Source organism: Manis pentadactyla, chromosome 1, assembly GCF_030020395.1.
Source record: "Manis pentadactyla isolate mManPen7 chromosome 1, mManPen7.hap1, whole genome shotgun sequence".
In the NCBI taxonomy this organism is placed as follows: domain Eukaryota; kingdom Metazoa; phylum Chordata; class Mammalia; order Pholidota; family Manidae; genus Manis; species Manis pentadactyla.
In genome coordinates this window covers 14,208,713-14,226,758 of record NC_080019.1, presented here as the reverse complement: position 1 = coordinate 14,226,758, position 18,046 = coordinate 14,208,713, and the positions used below count along the sequence as shown (strand labels likewise).

The 18,046-nt window shown below is 51.2% G+C and overlaps 1 protein-coding gene across 1 annotated transcript in view; it reads right to left on the bottom strand.

The window, feature by feature from the left end:
- LZTS1 (leucine zipper tumor suppressor 1) overlaps window positions 1-18,046 on the bottom strand; it is a 45,830-nt gene extending 27,784 nt beyond the window's left edge. The window contains exon 1 of the mRNA XM_036888939.2: window positions 17,855-18,046. The gene's annotated coding sequence lies outside the window, so the exon portion shown is untranslated. The remainder of the gene's footprint in view (window positions 1-17,854) is intronic.

The following is an 18,046-nucleotide window of genomic DNA, read 5'->3' as shown; positions in this document are numbered from 1 at the left end:
GGTGGGCAGTTGCTCTTGAATGGTGGCATTTTGTAACCAAAAGGGCACAGGCTTTCATGTCAGACAGACGTGGACTGCCACGGTGCTCAGCCACTGACTAGCCAGCTGTAAGGCCTTGGGGAAGCTACTTTCCTGCTTTGAACCCCAGTTTTCTGTTTGCTTTTGTAAATTGCAGTTGGGCTTCTCAGCCCGGGCATTATTGACAAATGGGGCTAGATAACTGTTTATGGTAAGAGGCCATCCTTTACCGTAGGAAGTTTAGCAGCACCACTGGCCTCTATATACTAGATGCCAAGTGCAGCCACTGTCTTCTACCCGCCCAGTTGTGATGATTAAAAATATTTTAGAACTGTGCTGAATATGATGATTAAAAATGTCTCAGATTTTGCTGAATGGGGGGCAAAATTGTTTCCGGCTGAAAACCACTGATATATGCACCCCGGGGTTGTCCTAAAGATTAGATGCTGTGGTAGCATATGTAAAGTACATGACACACACCAGCATATATATATATATATGCTCAGTAAATGTTAGTCCCATTGGATATTCTAAGTAGAATTTGGCAGGCTCCATTCCATGCTTGCTCCCCATGGAGTGTCCCTGGGGCCTCAGCAGGGGGCTGGGGTGGGGATGACTCCAGAGAAGAGACTGTAGAGGTGTCTGAGCTCGGTGAGCTCACCAGTGGCTCTGCTGGTCTCAAGGAGACATTCGTGGATGGTCAGGTGTTATCTCAAAAGTGTCTGACGGGAAAGGGATGGTGTAGCTGGAGGCCCAGAGAGGGATGAGGGGTCAGCATTTCCTTGAAGAACCTTTTCAAAGCAGGCAGCGCATTTACATTTCTGAATCAATTCCTCCCCACCTGGCTGTTCTGGGGAGACATATGGCCCATTCCTGATAAGGGACCACCACTTAGGGAGAGAAGCAGCTTGTAGCAGCAAGAAGAGTGTGTGCAAGATGCTCTGCTGCCGAGATGCTGGCTTATCTGGGCACATGAGGGAGGGCCGCAGAGTATGCAGGTCCCAGACGACAGGCTGCCTGCCTACCCTGCATTCTGCCTGCCAGTGTCAGGTCTCTCCTCTCAGGCAGGAAGCCAGGGGAAGGGGAGAGGCTTCTACGGTGTATGTCCTTCAGGCCTAGGGTCCATGGAAATCTTCCAAGTCTGCAGCAGGCTTCTGTGAGAGGTAAAGCCGAGTCATTACGGGGAATGACAGAGTTGTCCGAGCTACAGACACCTGGACTCTTGTTTTTGTTTGTTTGTTTACAGTAGAGTAGAAATGACAACGGACAGGCGTTCGAACATGCTGGTCTGGCCATTGACCAGCTGTGTGGTCCCGAGTGAGTTGTGCTCTCCCCGGCTCCCCTTCATCACCCGTTCTCCGGCAGCAGGGTAACTGTTTGCTCTGATACAGACACTTTGAGAGACTCTGGTGAGATGGTGACCAAATGTACATTGAGAAGAGAGAAAGGATTGTTGGTGCGCGCCCACCACCAAGTGCAGCCTGCTGCCGAGGGAACACAGGCCAGAGCCATCGAAAAGGGAGTCATCGGATGAAAGGACCGAGTGAGCGGGATGCGATGGAAGAGACAGAGGCTGGGGCAGAGCTGCCCTCTGGAGAGCTGACCGATGGGGTCAGTGTGTGTGATGGGAGCTGGGGGTGGGGGTCCTGCGCAGCAGAGGATAGGGAAGGGTTAATTGTTTGCTTTGGTTCGGTTTTGGCTTCAATCATAAGATTACCTGAGAAAGGGTAAAAGACATGCATGTTTTATTCTTTTTTTAAATGGGGAGCTGAGATCCAAAAGCCACAAAGGAGTATTTTTGTCTGCACTGTTGTGAGTGGGGAACTGTGGGCCTAACCCAGTGGGCACCTGGCCACTACAGTCCTTCATCTGCATTCCTCTCTCTCCAGGGCCTGCATCATCTCATGCCTGGCATGTGGCCGTGACCTTCCAGATGACCTGTCGCCTCTCTTGTCCTTAACCTGCTGCACAAAGGTCTTCTAAGCACAGATTTCAACACTACATGGCTTATCTTCCTGATAACCTATGGCCTGTCTCATCAAGACCAATGCTAGCATCTGCTAGTGTAGAAAACCTCCCCATTAAGTGGTGAAATCAAACCTATCTGACCACTGACTTCCTCACGGAGAGAAATTTGCTAAGCCTCTTAATTCTCTGAGCCTCTTTCCTCATCTCTAAAAATGGCCTAAGGACCTCACGTGTGGTGACATCATAGGTGAGGATCAATGATGGTGGATATGAAGGGCTTTACCAACTAAAGTGCAGTATGAGCATTGCAATCTGTTTAGGTCTCTTGAACTCTGAAGGTCCATGACTTGCCTCAGTTCTTCTGCGTAAAATGTTAGTGAGCCCCCATAACATGCTTGGGGTTTACCATGACCTCGCCCAATCTTCACAATGCATTTAGCAAAGTCTTGACACAACGTCAGTATAAAGACTTTAATTCTTTCCAAATGTATCTATAGAGTCAATACAATCCCAATCAAAATTCCAGCAATTTATATATGAACATGCAAAGGGCCAAGAATAACCAAGGCCATCTTGAAAAAGAACAAAGCTGGAGGGTATATGTTACCAGATTTCAAGATTTACAAAGTAACAGTAATTAAGATAATGAGGCACTGACATAACAGGAGAAAAACTGACCAATGGAACAGAATAGAATCCAGGAACAGTCCTGCACATATAAGGTCACTTGATTTATGACAAAATGGAAAGTGCAGAACAGTGGGAAAATTAAGTTCTTTTTATTAGTTGCTGCTGGGTCAACAGGTACCCATTCATAAAAAAGTACAGCTCAACTCCTCCTTCACCACACACAAATAATTCCAGGTGAATTGTCGGTATGAATGTAAAAGGTAAAACACTAAAGCTTCTAGAAGAAAACAAGAACAGTTAACTTCTTGGCCTTTGGATAGGCAAAACTTTCTTAACCACGACACAAAAAACACTAACCACAAAGGGAAAATATTGATAAGTTTTCTCGTCATCAAAGGTCTCAAAGACAAGCCGGAGAGTGGAAGAAGTTATTTACAATACACGTATTTGTCAAAGGATTCCCATCACAATACAGAAAACAACTCTTGACAAATCTCTAATAAGAAGGCAGAAACCAAATGAAAAATGAACAAAAGACTTGAATTAGAAACTTCATAAATAGGATATGTAAATGGCCAAAAATGCATATGGCGTTCATCATGATCACTTGTCAAGAAAACACAAATTAAAACCATAACTTAAGTACCATGAAACAACTATCATGGCAAAAAGAAGCTGGACAACATCAAGTGCTGTTGAGGAAGTAAAGCAAGTGTAGCCCTCATGCACCGCTGGTGGGAATGCAAACGTGTTCAACCACGCTGGGCAGTGTTTGGTGGAACCTGTTCAAGCTGGACATATGCCCGCCTTATGACCCAGCAACTCCACTCACAGATACACTCCCAGTACAAACACTCACATGTGTTCCCTAGAAGACCTAGCAGCATTGTGTGTAAGCGTCCCAACTGGAAATACCTAGAAATCTGAATCTTCTCATTTAGGATTGTAGAATAAATGAGCCCTGGTATATTCGTACACAGAATGTTCTGGAGCAATGAGAATGATGGCACAATGGCCCCTACAGCAGCATGGACCAGTCTCTCATAAAGGCATGCAGCTGCATGGTTCTATTAGTAAGATTGATCAAAAGGTAAAAATTATGGTGTCAGGGTAAAGGCTGGAAGTGACTAGTAAGGGGACTACAGGAGCTTCTGGGGGTACTTCTAAGGCTCTATCTTTTGCCTTGAATTTTATTTATAGGAAAACTTTGAAAATTCATCTAGCTGTTTGTTCATCCATGATCTGAGTACATTTCTGTTGGTACATTATACTTCAATAAAATTCTCATGAAAACTTCTTTCACAATAATCCCACAAGGTGGTTCTTTCCTCCCAATTTGCCACTGAGAAAACAAGGCTGGGAGGGAGCAAGGGACGGGCCTGATGTCACATGGGAATTTGAGGCAGAGCAGGACCCAGACCCACCTGTGAGAGTCCTCGACACGGCTGCCTGACTTCGCGCCCAGTGCTGCCTGCTCCCGCTCAGGCAGCTCAGCTCCTCACCAGGGCGCCTGCCTCAGGGGCTGCACGCTCCTGGCCCAGGGCTGCGCAGTCTCCCAGCAGGGCTCAGCGCTGTGGAATGGAGGTGTGTGTCCCTCTGAATCCATAAGGTTGAAGCCCCAGCCCCCAATTTGATGTTAGAGGTGGGGCGTTTGGGAGGTAATAGGATTAAATGAGGTCATGAGGATGGCTCCCCTGCCAGTGCCCTAAAAAGGGGAAGAGACCAGAACCCTCTTTCTCTACATCAAGAAGGCAGGTCCATGTGCAAACCAGAAAGTGGGCCCTCACCAGACATGGGTGAGAGCACCCTGGTCTGCCAGCACCCTGCTCTCAGACTGTGAGATGTGAATGCTTGCTGTATAAGACCCCAGTCTAGGGTATTTGTTTTAGCAGCCCAAGCTGACCAAGTCACACAGTAAGAAAGAGAAGGCCAGGAGCTAAGTCTATACACTTTGCCCCCTCCCTGGCAGGGGCGTAGGTGCTCCCAGAGGTGAGTGGGCACTGAGGGCAGCGGACAGAGAGTGCTGCCCTGGGCCCATCCCCTTCTCCGGCCACCTGCACTGTGCCACCTCAGGGTGTTCCCGGTGAGCCCCGCTAGCCTGCACTGTCCGCTCAGCCCCACCTCGCCCTGTCCCGCAGTTCCTGACCCCTTGGATTCTGTCTCAGCCTTGCAGCTCTCTTCCTCCCAGAGAGAAGAGGGGGTGAAGCCGCTGGATGGCCGAGCAGGGCTTGCTCCCACGGCTCCCACCCTCCTGGCAACAGCTGGCGCTCTGAGCTCTTCGCCTTGCTGAGGAGCCAGGGCCTGCACGCTGTCAGGAGCCTCCTCTGAAGAGGCTCATGGCCAGCTTCTGCTGCTCAGGAAGGGAGGGACCGCTGCCCAGGAAAGGCTATGGGGAGACTGCTTGCCTCCCCTCCCATCACCTCTGGCGACCTCTGGCGGGAGGCAGAGGGCCAGGCTGAACTGACAGAATCTAGTCCCTTGAGTGTCAAGCAGGGGACAGCTCTTCCTCTTAAACTCTCATCTGCCAAGGGTTTCCTTAGGTTGGGAGTAAACACTATACATGCACCATCTGGAGCAGGCTGCCCTCCGGCCCTGAGAATGGGCACTGTTATTACGCCCAACTGAGGTATGTCGAACGTGATGCCTCTGGTTTGATACCTGGCAAGTAGCTGAGGTCGACGGAGCTCTAGCAACTCACACTGTTTCTTTACCTCCGGAGGCATCAGGCGCGCTGAGCTCTGCTCCGTGCCACTGGTGAATGACCTTTGCCCTCAGCAGCCCCTCTCCTCACTGTGTGTCTGCTCCTCCAGACCCCACCCAAACCCTGCGCCATGACCCGCCGCCCCTCCTCGCCTCCGGTGCTCAGGGGTCAGTGTGCAATCCCTTTCAGCCCCTCTGACCCCTGGGGGAACTGCCTCAGCCGCTCCACCCCTCTGTCCCTATCTATAAACTGGAGCTAATGGTGTACCTACAGGGTCTTTGAATGTATTGGGTGAAGTGTTATTTGTAAAGGAACTAGGATATAATTAAGAACTTAGAACGGCTGCCTCGTTTGTTTTTCACATAGGACACTCAGTGACTCAAAACATTGCTGGGCTTTAACATTAGACAACCTCTTGATACAGTTTTCTCCAGCCTTGCAGGTCATTGGGCTCTATTTCTTTTACTTCATTAGCTAAAGACAGCGGAGATTTCCTTTTGGAGCCTTTAGAGATTAGATTTTTTAAAAGATGACTATCTATCAATTGTCTGTTGGAATTGCTCTTCAAGTGCTTAGAATCACTGACCTGACAAGCTGGTAGTAAGCTCCAGGCAGATACCATGCACCTCTGGGCCTAGCCTGGAGGCTGCCAGGCAGGAAGAGCTCAGTACATTCAAGGATAGCAGCCGTAGAGGCTCACGGATGCAGAAGGGAGCAGTCCCAGCCTCGCATCCCGGTGGTACAGAGGGTTGGGGCTGGGGTGGTTTTGGCTACAGCCGTCTCCCCATTCCCCTGCATGTGTGTGAGGCACAGCAGCCCAGCCCCAGGGTGTGGTGAGTGCTGACACCTCTGTCTTCGCAGGGGCATTGCTGTGGGTCTGACCTTGGTGACTTTGGGCTGCAGCACAGGACGCTGGCCTCCTGCTGTCTCTTGTCTACTGTGCAGCCCACACTTTCTGCCCCCACCTCCTTGGGGAAAGCTAAGTAGGAGGCTTGTGGGAGTCCTTTTCACCTGAGCCCAGGGAGAGGAGAGGGAAGGACAGGGTGGGGAATCAGGGTATCACCTCAATTCAGCTGCTTGGGGCAGGTGGAGGGCAGGAAGCAGCACAGGGGCTGTGCGCATGCGCGATGCTCAGTCTTCCATCGGTCCCAGAACATTCAACACCCCGTGGTGTTCTGGCAGAGAGGCCTTCACAGTCAGCACTCAGGAAACAGACCACCTTCTGCGGTGCCCATCCATGACTCAGTGGGGGGACATACCTGCCTGCAGACTGAGATCCTAAAGCCCCTCTGGTCTGCAGGGGAAGCACTGATCACTGGGGTCCTCCTGCCACCCTGCCCTGTGGCCTCCCACCCTGGCTGCCTTGTCAGTGCTGTGCAGCCAGCACAGGTCTGGGCAAGGCAGGGAGACAGCACTACCACTGGACCCATCTGCAACGGCCTCCTGGGCCCTGTCCCTCAACTGCTCTGAGGTCAGGCGATGGGGCACAGTCCTCCACTGCTGGCAGGAAAGGTGGAAGGGAGAAAGAGGAAGGAAGTCTGCATTTGTGCTGCCATCTCTTCATCCGTTTTCCTGTCCTGGGGCACTCCTTCCCAGGGCCCCACTGGGCACAGACATTGTAGCAGGGACCTCAGCACAGCCCCATGGCTCTGACTGTAGGCTCACCTAAAATTGCTTGATGTCAGTAACAGTAAGACCTAATTCTGGGTGTCCTTGTGTTTCTTTTAACAGGCTCCATGTCTCTGTTAGGCTCTGAGTCCATGAAACCCGGTCAATTGGGAGTTTATAGCTGTGGCCCCAGGGACGGTGTGGAGGGCTGCTCTTTGAACTCCAAGCCACCTGCTTTCAAGGCGTTGGCAGAGGCTGCCAGCAGGCATGTCCCATGGCCCCCGTTGTTCCTGGACAGCAACCTGAGATTGCTTCACGTTCTCTGAGGCCTGGAACCAGATCAGATAGCCTTGCAACTGAACTAACATCCCCTCTCCCAGATGGTCCTAAAAGCCATGAGCCCCGTGTGGGTAGAGGCATTGCCTTCTTTCTCCCCAGTAGATACCAACATGCTAGAAAGGAGAAATTGTTGGACTCTGAAGACATATGTGGGTTTGAACATCAGAGACCTATCAGCCGCGAGTCAAATGTTACGGAAGCAATCACTGCAACTCTGGGCCACACCATTAAAGTGGAAAGGTTTCATCCATTAAAGAAAGAACATGGAGGAAAAGAAGGCATGTTTCCCTGGGACGGTTAGTCCCTGGGGGAGAATGTGTGTCCGAGCAGGAGCCGCTTCTCCTTGGCCCATGCAGGCCGCCTGCCCCCATAGCATTTGATGCCCTTTAGGCAGAATAAACGTGTCTCTGGTTTTGAGCACAGACTCAGACTCCACCGTCTGTGCCTTCCCCTGTGCGAGACTCAGCCAGACTAAGGCTCCTCACGTCTGTGCATCTTCTGCAAACTGAATGCAGAGAGAAGTTGCACTGTGTTTGTTTTTCTTTCTCCCCATTTCCTGACCTTATGTGCTACATAATCCAGAACATGACCCAGATAGGAAAGACATTGCTTTGAAGCAGAAGGCAGGAGGAAGAGAGAGGCATAGTACGAACCCCCTGTATCCCGACATTTTGTGCTGGGAAGAAATCTTTGTCCCCAAAACTCTGTCCCACACATCCTTGGGGTGATGTTGTGCAGTCCTCCTGAGGGCAGACGGAAAACCCAGCTGACCTGCAGAGCCTCTGAGCCCTCCCCTCCCCGATCTCCTCTCCCTCACACACATCTGGCATAAGCCAGTGTCAGCAAGAGACCCCCTTTCAGTGCCATTCCCACCTACTCGCTGTTCTCCAAAATTTCATAAGTCAAGTTTGATTTAGCTAAGTTGATGGGGTAGATGGGGGTCCAGAGTGATAAAGGTACAAATGATTTCCTTCTATATTGTTTTCAGTTACAACTATGTTCCCCACCAGAGTAAGCAGAGAAGGGGCAGCTGCCACAGGCAGCACGTCCGACCTCAAAGTTTCTCCCCCACCCTCCCCAGTCCCCTGGACATGTGCCTAGCGCAAGGGCCCATGACCCACCCACCCACACACAGCCTCAGGCCTGCTTTCCTTCTGTTACAGGAGCTGATGGGAAGGGGATGAGCTAACAAAATTGAGCTCCTACTATGTTTCAGATGCTTTTACTTGTATTGTCTTGAGTGATTTTCATGAAAATTCTACATGGGACCACAATACATTTTACAGATGAGAAAGCTGAGGCTCAGAGAGACTAAGTGACTTGTACAATGCCACAGGGCTGTTAGGTGGCAGAGCTGGGATCTAAGCAACTGGTCTGTCTGATTCCAAAAACCATATTCTTTTCACTGTCCACTCCCAAACTTGCCCACAGCATTGGCAAGCATGAAGAAGCCCATGCCTGACCTTGAAGATTCACCTGCTCTCTCTACGGGGGCTATAGGTTGCCGTGCAGGTGAGGATGGACACTTGGGCAGGCGCCAAGCTGAGGAGCTACCAGAGGGAGACGGGGACTGGTGTTCTGGGAGCTTCATGGCTGTGGGCAGGGGGACCCTGACACTCGAGTCTTCTGAGACTGGAGGAGATACCTGCTTGACGAGACCTGTGTCTCCTGGCATTGGGGTGCACACCTCTCCCAATGTGGCAGCTATGCTCTGGGTGGTTAGCATGGCTGACTGGCACCCACAATCTTCCCGTTGTGTTCAGGTTTGGTTTAAACTGAGCACATGTAAAACAGAGAAAGAGAACTTGCTTTTCATTTTTAAAAGGTGCCAACTGGTAGCAACGGTGACTTGGATAGTAAATCTTCACTGTCACATTAGCTAGGAGCTTCTTAGAACTCTCAGAACAAAGGAAAATGCAGAGGAAAAATAAAAGGAAACAAAACATCTGAAGCACTCAGAAAAACAAGAAAAAAGACAGCAGAGAGTAATGGAGGCCATGGTGTCGGCTGCTACTGGAGCCTAGGGATTCCCTTGACTCCGGTCAGGCGAAATTCACAAGACTGGGAACACCCACTCTTGATGAGAACTCCCATGCTCCTGGGGGCAACCCAGCCTAACACTCAGGTTTGAGAATCTGAGGCATTCTGCTGGCCCTTCAGCCCTTGTCTCCATCAGCAGCGGGGCGGTGGGAAGAGTCTGTCGTGGCAGCCTCCTTCCTGGTTCTGCCCCTAGCCAGCTTGGGACCTTGAGCAAGTCCCTCCCCAATCCGAGCCTCCATCTTCATCAGTTCAAAAAAGAAAAAAAAAAAGGCCCACTGTGATTCCTTCCAGGTCCAAAGCAGTCCAAAGCAAGGTGTTCCCCATGTATCCTGTTACAACTATGTCCTAGACCCAGCACACTGACCCCTGACCTTTGATCCTGGATGAGGACCTTCTTTCTCCTTGAAGCTTCATCTATCCTACATTTTCAGGCTGTGTGAGGTCTCTGAGAACATGTGCTCTCAGCTAGGACGTAGAGAGGAGGATAGGAAGGTGTTCTCATAAATAATGATATTTTTAGGAAGAAGTCTCTGCGCCCTGAAATCCATCTATACTCCACTGCTGGATTAACCTCCTAACCCCAGGTCCGCCATATGTTACTCCTCTGCTTATTACCCCAATGCTCCCCACTGCTTACCAACGACACACAAACTCTGAGCTGGGTACACAAGGCCTTCCTCAGTTTGACTCAATTTGCCTTTGTTTCCCAGGCACTTACTGTCTTCTATCCTTGCCAGCCTATCCCTCCATTTCTTAAAACCATATTCAGGCCTTTGGATCCTTCTCAAATTCTCTATCTTCCAATAGGACATTTTAGATTGACTTAGCTTTGTAAAGTGTTCTTAATGAATCTGTCTCCTCCTCCAACACTAGGCCAGTGAGCCTCGTGGCAGGGTCTCTGCTGCTCTTGTCTTTGTGCCTCCAGTGTCTGGCCAAGGGCCTGATGTGAGTCTAGCATTCTACAACTTTAAAAGAATGGAACACAAATAGAAAGACGGGGCTCCTGGGGTCCAGAGCAGGTACTTTGGGAGGTGGGTAGAGGAAGGACAATAAGTTGGGAAGATTTTTGGAGGTTTGGGGGTAGAATGGAGTTGAATAATCCTTTCAACCCTGAGATTTTATATTTCTCTGCAGAGTACCAGACATTTCTTTTAGTTTCCTGATAAATCGTGGAACCCTGGGCTTGGAGGTCCTGTCTATAGCTTTAGCATAGAAGTAAGTTCAACATCAAGAGAAGTTCATAAGTCAACGGGTGCTGAGGCACGGCCAGGAGGCCCAGGGAAGGTGGCAGTCTGATGTTCCTAGTCACCCAGTAGATGGGGAGCCAAGCACCCTGCCCGTGCCCACCCCCAGCCGGGGCAGCTGCAGGACCCCAGGGGGAGGAGCAGGCAGCTGGGAGTCCTTCCTGGGCCCCTTCAGGGGAGCGCTCCCTTTCTAGTGCAGGTGGAGGCTGGGGGTCTGCCTGGCGGCTCCTGTTTCTGCACCTGCCTGCAGTGCGGTTTGTCTGCTGGCGCCGCTGTGGCTTGGGGCTGGGAATTTGATCAGCGAGAAGTGGGAGGTTGTCTCCTCTAGACGTGAGCAGTCTAATCCTTCCCTCCCTCCTCCAAGCGTGCTGCTGAGATGCCCCTGGGCAGAGGGGCTGGAGCTGGGGGGGTCTAAAGGTTACAGTAAATAAGGGAGGTGCTCTCAGCGCTTACAGTGTCCTGAAGCCCTGCTGCCCCTGACTGTGCCTCCGAGGTGGTGGGGCAGACCCAGCACAGGCATCCTCCAGGTACTGGACCGGCTTCCCCTTAGGAACTGGCTGAAGGTCAGGATCGGCCTTAGCGCCCATTACCCCAGACTCCTACCCTTTAGTATCTCAGTGAATTCGCAGGTGTTCCTGCCTCCCTCACTGGGGGTGCTTCTGTTCTCAGGGTTTTCCCATTATCTTTCTTGAGAAGAGGGTGGGAAGGAGGGAACCTGGGTTGGGGAGCCTGCTGGGTTCCTAGCCAGCTCACACTGGGGCTGCATTCCCTCCCAGCCTCCCCCTGGAGATCAAACCTGGAGACGTTTTCAGTGACCCAGAGAACCTCCCGTCAAGGTTACTGTGCTCCGCTCCATGTGGTCTCTGCTGTCTGACTTGAGACGTGGCTCCGCCCTCCGCCTCCTGCCAGCTCTGGGCCCACAGTGCTGGATTTGCTCTCCAGAGGGCCCCACCTGCTGGCGGGGCAACGCAGGGGGCTCTGCAGCAGGACAGAGTTCCTCCCATGTGCTTCTTGAGCTGCGCTACCTGTAGCATAACCCTTCTCCGCCCTGCAGCTACCTTGAGAGCTGACAGAGAAATCCTGAAGCCCCCTGTTACTCCTGCTCGTCCTGACTGGGCTTCCAGATGCAGGGAGGCACAGGGTGGCACAGGGAGCCCTGAGACGGCTGGGGAGGAAAGGCTACCATAGACCTCGCCACCATCAACCTCCACCACTGAGGCTGCCTTCTGACTGTCCCAGGCCTGGTGCTCTATACCTGAGGCATGACACGCTTTCTCTTTCAAGGGGTTTCTAATCTAGACAGGGAGGATGAGTACAGAGAAGCTAAATACTAATACATGGGCAGATGCTCAATGGGCATGACAGAGCCTGTGGACAATTTCAGGATCAGGGAGCTGGTGGATGGGGAGTCTTTTTCTCCCCACAGCTCATGTCCTTTCCTCCCTTCAGGCCAGGCAGGCGTAGCCCCTCAGTGGTGAGCGTGACCCTCTCACTTGGGAACGTCTGTGTCTCCTGTGGAGTCAGGATGCACGCACCTGTGGCCCACCACCCCGTGTCCAGCATTACTGGAGTCATGGGAAAGGTGCTGGCAACCCCAAGCTTCGTTTCCCTGCCTCCTTCCTTTTCTCTTACCTCTTTCCCTTGCATGCCTAAACTCCATTCTCTCTCTTTTCAGCAGGAATATAATGTTCGGCTGCTTTACACCCACTCTCTGAATGCTGCCAGCGAATAATGACTAAGGTGGTGGGTGGAAGTACAGCAAGTTGAGACCAATTTAGCAGCCCAGGGTGCCAGGAGGAGGGTGAGTTAGCAGCGAATGGCTCTGCAGCAGCAAGGAGGGTAACGATGTCCCCAAAGCCAAAAGACGAGTGAGCCAAGTGCACGGCCCTGCCCTGGGGCCTCAGGTGGGGATCGCCCCAGCTGCCTGGCAGGCTCGGCACTGAGGTCAGATCATTGTGTGGGGCCGGGCTTGACATTTAGACACCAACTGATTCTCAGATCAGTACCCACCCCCACCCCTGATCTTAGCTCCATCTGTGACACCCTGAGGGGCCTGTGTCCTGGTACACTCCTTGGGCTGGGAGCTGCACCTAGGATGATCCTTCTTCTGGTGGATGCTGTGGCCTGGCAGCATCTGTTGCTCTGCAGGGCTGATAGCAACCCAAAGGACTGCTCTGGGCATGGCTGATAATGAGATTTGGTGGCATCAGGGAAAGGGGCTGCTAAGCACACTTCAGGTCATACCGCCAACCTAGGCAGGCAGGAGTGGGTATTCCAGGTCCTGCCCTCTGGGTGTCTCTGAGGGTGCATCAGAGGAGGGCATGTCTCAGAGGGAGAGCTGACAAGACTGGATGAATGGACGTGGGGTGTGGGTGTGTCTACTGGCAGCCATCCTGAAGGCAGCTACCTTCTTCCACAGTGATTAACTGACATGGAAGCAAACCTGTGGGTGATATGGACAGGGCAGCTCTTTACTGCCTTTGTTCAGGTACTGGATGGGACTCACAGCACATCTGTTCATCCACCAATTGGCCTGTCACTTAGTAATAAAAACCAGCTCTCTGCAGAATTGATTAGAACAATTAGTCTTAGCTATTAGCTAACATGCATGCACACTCTCTCACACACATGCACACACACACACACACACACACACACACACACACACACACTCTGTCCTCTGTCTCTGCCACCCTCCCTTCTTGTCCATCTGGGAGGCAGTCCCCACATGTGATCACCCCTCTGAATTCTGGTTTCCTCACAGTACTTATGTGACCACTGAAGAGACTGCTATCCCAGTTCAGTTTAGAACTTTTTTTATTATGGATAAGGTGGAAACACTGAAATAAATTATGGAATAAGGTTTGGTACTCCAGTGAAATGCCATTAATTCAGATTCTCTAAAGGCAAAATTTGCTGTAATGTCAGTGTGGGGTAGACTAAGCCTTATGAACTGACTAGCTGTAAAGAAAGAAACTACATAGGATACATTTTATTCCTTAAAGAAAGTCTCAAGTAGGCATTCCATTGGGCTATATATTTCTTAGGTTATTGTTTATTGAGCTTCACATATATGCATATGAGTGCTTAGGGATAAGGAGGGCATGGAATAAGTAAAACTGTAAGATTCTCATGACGCTTGAATTGCAATTTTGACAATAACCAAGTTTTTATCATTTTAAATCTCTCTTTTTTCTGAACTTAAATCTGTTTGATTATGAGGCCTGATGGCTGAGCGATTACAGTTCTGGACTGGGATTCAGGAGGGCTGGGTTCAAATCCCATCATGCCACTGCAGATCTTGGATGAATGCCTTCACCTCTGACAGGCCCACTCAGTTTCCTCATCTTTCAAAGTGTGGAGGAAATCTCACAGAAATGATAACAATAATAATATCCCTTTTAAAATGTAGAGCCCTTTACAAATAAAAGGGGCAACTAAAACCTTCTTTTAGGAAGCCTAGCGTTGGTGTTAGGCTGTCTGGTGGAATCTGGTGTCTGGCAGGAAGCAAGAGAGAAGCAGGATGGAGACTGAGGACACTCAGGCAGCTTTGCCAAATGCTAGTGAGCCCCATCTCCTCAGCTCTCAGCCGCATCTTGGGACTATGACCCTGCCACTGCCACATCTATTTTCTCTGTACGTTCCTGAGGATCACCTTCAAGCTTCAGTTCATGACCATCTCCTCCCCGGGGTCTTGCAGCTCTCCCCTCCCTCATGCTGAGCAGCTGCTGTGTACAGTTAGCACAATCCAATTTTCAGTGTGCTTTGTCATTGAGTCTCATGCAGTGGTTCCTCTCCCCAATTCTCATCACAAATTTTAGTCCCCATTATCAGCCACTCAATTGTTATTCAGCCAATTGTTTTTTAAATCCCCCGTCTCCCTGGCACACTGCATGGAGAAAACCTTAAATAAATAGTGAAGTGCAGTTTTTTGTACTTGAGTGATGATCTTCAAAGGGAAAAACAGAGTCATCATGGACCTCCTAGAAGGCATGTGGTGACCCTGATATGAGAAATAACACAGTGGTGCAAACGGCACGGGAAAGGAGGCACCGGACTGTGGCCAAGTGACCTTGGGCAAATCATGGCCAGATTACCACCCCATGTTTTCAAACATGGTAGCAATTCAAACTCCCAACAGTGGTGGAAAAGTGTCCATTTTAGATCAGTAGTTTTCAAACTAGCAGCACAAAGATCTATTCAAAAGCAAATTCAAAGACCTACCAGGTACTTTGCCTAAAGGCTCCCCTGGCAGTTGGATACTCCTTTGCTGGCAAAGCCCCAGAAACACCTCATTATTGCCCTGGAACCACTGCCCCCAGGGCTCCAAATGTACATTTAAAAACCCCAAGTTTAGATCATGCCGAACCTCTTTCACTTACAGAACCACATGTACTGTTGGGTGATTCACCTGAAGATAGAGGGCACAGGTTGGCAGGGTGGGTGGGGGCGAGGTTTTCCTTAGGCTCCCAAACTGTTGGAGAAAGGGCCTAGGATGGAGAAGCCCTGTTAAGCAGAGGCCACTAAGGAGCTGGCCCAATGACAGAGGCAGGAAAGTGACGACCACACCAGCAAAGTGTGCCCACGCAGAAGCACGTTCCCTGCCAGTCGTCTCTGACAACTCTTCTCTCTCCCATTACTTTATTGAACTCCCACTTCCTAAGGGCCCACTCACAGTAGCCAAACATTTATCCTGAGCTGGGCATTCAAAAATGCAATCTCTGACTCTAAGAACTTTGTGGGCTCTTAGTGATCCAGTGGATAAACACTCAGATGGCACAGAATGATGGGAGGAACTTGGAGGAAGGCATGCGACCAGCCTTAAGGAAAATTGAGAGGAAGGTTTCTTGGAGGAGTTGATCTTCATGGTTAAAACCAGGAGTGTGAGCAGAAACTAGTTAGGTGGAGGTGGAGGGACAGGACGAGAACATTTTACACAGAAGAAACATGCATTTGTATGATCAAAGGTAGCAGAAGAACATGGGAAGAGCCAGGGCCTGTGCCCAGCTGAGTTCAAACCCTTGCTGCTCCATTTTCTACCCCAGCTAATTGCTTGACTCTCCTTGTTGGACTGTCATACATACACTGCAGAGCTGTGCTGAGGATTACATGAGATCATGAGTGAAAAGTGCTAGGCACATGGTGTACCAGCCATGGTGTCAAATGTTGAATACTACCTATTACATGAGTCTATGAGCTGCTTGACCATATGTTTGCCCTCATTACCTTGTCCACCTTTGTAAGCTCATTGCCTGGCTCAAAGCCTTGCATTGTAGGCACCCAATGAATATGTATTAAATGAACACTGAATAAGTACAAAGGCATGTAAATAAGTTTTCAGGAATAGAAAGCCATTTTTGTAAGGCTGGAGCCCACCTCCTCTTCACCCATACAGGCAGACACATGGCTTCTCAAAACTGCATGGCAGATCTCTCCCTCACACACTCCCCAGCAGCACACCTTTGATGGCAGCCACCTACTGGGGCACACACAGACACACGGGCTCCTTTATAGAAACACAGATGCACAGGCTGAATTGTCAGAACAGGTCTTACTTCCCAAAGCACACAGAGGCTGCCAAATGTTAAATAACAACCATCCCAAATGTCCCATTCTCTCTCTTGCTCACATACAGATGCCTTAGAAAGATGCCTTTCTCCACTGGCGGATCTTCTCACCTCAAGCACAGTGAGTGCCCCACACTCACCTCTACACTGATGAGACCTCGTACTTGGACTCCCTCTTGCTAAGCCTGACTTTGCACCATTAACTGTGGACCTTAGGGAAAGCCCTGCCTCTCTGTTACCTCCATTCCTTCGTAGGACAGAGAGTTAACCGGCTTCATGCCAACCTGATAGTTAGGTTGTGAGGATAAAGGAGATAGCAAGTGAGATAATGTCTGTGATGTATAAAAAGCACCTCAAAAGGAGGCACCAGATAAACACAAGGTATGAAGGCCATACCTGATTAGTGTGCATGCACCTGCCCACGGACTTCCACCTACAGACTGCTGTTCCCCACCCTTAAACACAAACCCCCTTCCCACTTGTAAACGCCATCTCTAATACCCATTTGCATGTGTGTACATACACATACATACTTCCCACACCTGTATTTTCAACACTATGCTCACAGAGAATTGTTTCTGAACTTTCAGGAAGCTCAGGCTACAAAGATTCCTGCCACTAGCCGCCAAGCGGATGGCTCATCTGTGTGGCCGGGCTCCTCGGCTCCCCCAGTTAGAATTAGGCTCTACTTCCCGCCGTATGAAACCCTTTTCTGGCACAGTTCTGGCCCAGAGTGCTCCAGACCTTAGTGCCTCTCAGTGGCTTGCTGACACCCAAGGCCCGAGCAGAGGGGCTGCTGGCAGCAGGAGGCGGGATGGAACAGAAGGGGAAGCACCCAGGAACTGTGGATGGTCCTTTTCCTGGGAAATTGAGGGTTCTGAAGTAAGCAAGTCTGGTGCACTTTCCAAGGCCTGACACACTGGTAGACGAGCGGAACATTTGCTTCACAGTTCAGTTCTTCCCCTTGGAGCAGGAAGGAGAAAGATCACCTGGCCTCAGTGTTGCAGTGCATGTTGCTGCTGAGCTGCATGCTCTGAAGGCTGGACTTAAGCATGTGGAAAAGTGTGTGTGTGTGTGTGTGTGTGTGTGTGTGTGTGTGTGTGTGTGTGTTCGCTGCTTTGGCCGAATTGCATGTCCAGGACGGACCTTGGTGACTTGAAGCTCCAGGGGCCACTTAAATAGCCGGACTCACCAACCTGCCTCTCCATTCATCTCAGCCACTCACACACCTCACCGCGTGACATCTTCCTATTTAGTGAAACCTTCCAAACCTCCAACTGCCTCCGAGTCCTGCCACCAGTGTGGACACAGCCCATCTCCCAAGTTCCAAATGGTGAAGTTCAGCAGCCCGGCGGCAGCTGTCAGACCCTGTGGGGCCGGGCGCCTCCTGCCTCATGCACACCTCATCCCCCATGTCAATGTCACCAAACACTAATGTTCATCGAGATCAGATTCGGGGCTGGACGTAGGTAGCCCAGGCTGCAGGGCACGCAGACAAAGACGAAGGCCGGGACACCGTCCTCGTCTCAGGCTGGGGCCAGCATCAGCACCCGCCCTGAGGAGGGGGCGACCCTGACAGCTGCGTGCAGAGACAAAGACACCTAGGCAGCTCGGCACAGACACACAAAGGCCAGCCGGCGGGCCGCGCACGGCCCGCGGGGAGCGCAGGTGCCCCTGGCGAGGGCGCCCCGGGCAGCGGAGCCCTCTCCGCGGGCGCCGGCCGCGAGCCCGCACCCTACCTGCCCCGCGCTGGGCGGACCGGACAGTTTTCCAGCATGTTTTGCGGTGTGCTCCCTCCGGTTCCTTCCCAGAGCTGCCTGTCGGCGGGCGCCGGCCCGCTGGACCGGCCGCAGAGAAACTTTGGGCCTCCCGCCTGTCCGCCGCCCGCGGGTCTGTCCGTCAGCTCCCAGCGCGCCGGCCTCGGCGCTGGG